Below are 3,524 nucleotides of genomic sequence, written 5' to 3' on the forward strand. Positions count from 1 at the left end.
CCTCCGTCCGGGATAGGTTTATTTCTATTTGTACCCATTTAAATATGGCCTCCGTTTCCCTTTCCCTAAACTCGTCCAAGATTTTATCTTCACCAATAATTTCGCCATGGCACAAATTTTCGCTGCCATATGGAGAGTTCTTCTCTATTCTCTCCGCCGGCTGGGCGAGAAATCTTGCAAATCTATCACCGGGCGATCCGGCCCATATGTATAGCATCGATCCGGGCAGGGGTCGGTTCTCATTCGGGGGCCATGGAGAGGCTCCCTTCAAACATGCGTCAAAGTCCCGTGATGAGAAATGGTTTGAGGACTTCTTCTACGTGAGGAAGGACTCCATCCACCCTCCCCCGATTATATTTTCGAGAAGTGGGCTCGACTTGAGTAAGTAGCCTCCCTGTCGCCTGAATTGTTTTATCTCGCTGCTTACTAGCTTACTTCATCGTCTTCGTGCAGGCCCCTGTGACCTTACCCGTATTGTTGCCAAGATCCCTGCCTGCAGCAAGCTGTTCTGCATTTCTGAGTCTTGAGAGAAAATTCCCAGACCTGCTTCCTGGTTTTTCACCTGCTTTTTCCTCCAATCCTCCTCAATCAGCCCACAAAGCATGTCTTACGGTAAGGTTTCTATAACCACTTCGTTTGCATGCCGTTCTTTCGATGTTTTAAGCATTCTGCCTCGAGGCGTGTATGCTTGCGGGTTCAAAAGTTGATCCACTTTGGAACTCATCCTCCAAAGTGCTAAAAGAAAGAGACCTTCTGCCGCCCACGATGTGGCCTCCGCCTCCAAGAGGAGTGCTCTGCCGCCTCTTTTCGGACTCCTCCTGCAGTTTCTAGTTCTGCCGCTCGCGTGCCCCGGAGGTTAATCCCATTGTCTCGTCATCCGCCTACTCCTCCCCGCCGGTCCCGTGCTTCTACCAGCGGAGGCATCATCGCTCATTTTCCAGAAGGCTTTGGGAATGTGGACAAGGTGCCCTCGGCCGGAGATTGACCACCGCTTCTCTCTTTCCTCTGTTGAGGAAACGTTTTCGGAGTTCTCCCGCAGGAGATGGTGAAAATGACGTGCACAACGCTTTCATGGTAAATATTCTTCATTTTATACCATCATACATACATTGTTTCTTGCTTAAATTCGCCTCCCAACTCTTTTGTCGACTTCGATTATTTATGCCCCAGACTCTTGATCTTCACTCTCTACAACGGGAAGATGATCAACATAGTGCGGACCACGGTCGTGCTACCAGCGCCAAGAACCGGGAGTGAAGGAAAGCTGCTGCAGATCGGCACAGCGGCGGGTTGATACGAAGGAGCGTGTGGTGGAGTCAAGACCGAGCTTCTTGTCACCAAGAAGAAGTTGAAGGAGGGAGCCGATCGGTGGCTCGAACCCGGGCGGTGTGCGGCAAAGACTTTTCTCGACTCTGAAGCGGCACTGAGGAGAAGATCACCGAGCCGATCTCCTGGCCACCAATGTCGTTGCTTATGCCACCCGGGCGGGAAAAGATCACGGGATGCGTGCGCCCTCGAGGAGGCTCCCACCCAAGGCCATAGAAGAGGAGGAGAAGCGGTGGAGATGCTCTACCCCGCTCAACCGATCCGAGCATCCGATGCCGAGGTTGGTGAGGTGAATTCTCCGCACCTTTGGCCGAGCGGGCTTCGGGGGGTGATCTTTGGAATGTCCCGGGATCTTTGCTGACGGAGCTCGAGGAGCTATGGCGGCCGAGGATATGCAAGCCGGTGCGAAAGACGAAATGAGTGGTCAGCAGGCAGAGGAGGTACCAGAGGTGGAGGTCATTAATGTGACCGATAATTAAGTTTTTATGTTTTGATACTTTTTTGGCAGTCTGACCCAGAGGTGGTAGACTTTGTAAGTTTAAAACTTGTTCTTGTGTTTGCTTCGCCAGGGTGGCGGTTAAACTTGGGGCCGTATTTTGGCCATATTTTGAATGCCCCTTGTCATAGTTTGGCAAGGTTTTTACATATCATGTACTTGTTTGTTTATTCTCCCTATTTTAGGAAGTTTATGCCGTGTCAGCCTGCTTAACTGATTTAGGCGAGTCCTGTCACCCTGAAAAGGCTAACGTTCTGACTCAGCTAGCTGCCGTGTCAGCCTGATGGCTGATTTAGGCGTATACCGCAATGTAAGGAGGAGTGGCCGTGTCAACCCAGGGGGCTGATTTAGACCAGCCTGGTCAGCCTGAAAAGACTGATCCAGACCAAGCTAGCTGCCGTGTCAGCCGGCTGGCTGATTTAGGCGTATACCGCAGTTTGTGGACTACTTAACCTTGTTCATGACGCAAGGTGTGTTCATCTAGTTTTATGCCAGCAGGTGGCGTCATTGAGGCAAGTTTATCGTCATTCTAGGACCAGATGGAGACGCTGCAGGATTCTGGTAGCGCAGATATCCCTACGTTCCATGTTCGTTTTTGCATGTTGGGGCCCTGATTAAGTGCGATTAGTGCGAGCTACGTCCAGGGGGTGGTATCAGGGGTAGCTGGATAAGCGTATTCAGCTGTCAACCAGGCTCCCTTTCGTATGTTCCACGATCACTTTGCCGTGAGGGTGCTCCTTGTGGAGAAAATAGGTTAGGCATGTTGGAGTGCCATGTGCCTTGTCACCCGCGTTGGCGGTTGATGATCTGCTAGACATCCTTTCAAAGTACCATAGATACCGAGAATTCAAAGTGATGTACTTAGAGAAGCCTGAAAATAAGAAAATCTATCAGAATGATGTGAAGTACTTGTCGCCATCTCATGGGGTACTGAGAGCAATTGTGGTCCCAGGATTTGCCGGACCACACCATCCAATAGTAGTTTAAAGTTTTAAAACAACTAAAGACACCGAAATAAGAGTGGCGCGGTATGCCTACTACCGGATTTTTATTTTATCTTTGAAAATGATTTGGCTTCTTATAGTACATTATTCTGAAAGCTAGAGTCTACTTATTATCAAAAGTAATATCTCTTCAGGTGAAGTATGTTCCATGGGCGTTGTATGATTTGACCGTCCATAGTCATCTGTCTGTATGCACCATGGCCAACAACTCCTTCTACCTGGTATGGTCCTTCCCATTTGTAAGTTTAATTTGCACCTTTTCGATTCTTGGTGTTCTGGAACACCTCTCGGAGAACCAGGTCTCCTACCTCCAGGAGCCTGACCCTTACATTCTTGTTGTAAATCCTGGCCACAGATTTGTTTGTAGGCGACCAGACGGATTTTTGCGCTTGCTCATGACTCGTCAATTGTGTCCAGGCTTCGGCCATCTCTCGCATTGTTCGGTTCCTCGTCATATTTTCATACTGTGAGTGGGAACTAGAACTTCGATGGAATGATCGCATGCGCCAAACACCAGGTGAAGGGTGTTTGACCTGTTGCTATCTTTGGCGTCGTCCTGTCTGACCATAACACTAGTGGCAATTCATTTGCCCACTTTCCTCCTAACTCCTGTAGCCTCCTTCTTAGATTGTCCATAATGATTTTATTGCTGGATTCAGCTTGTCCATTGGACTTTGGAGTCCTGGTGCGACTTTTTA

The sequence above is a fragment of the Silene latifolia genome, chromosome 7 (genome assembly GCF_048544455.1).
Source record: "Silene latifolia isolate original U9 population chromosome 7, ASM4854445v1, whole genome shotgun sequence".
NCBI classification, from domain to species: Eukaryota; Viridiplantae; Streptophyta; class Magnoliopsida; order Caryophyllales; family Caryophyllaceae; genus Silene; species Silene latifolia.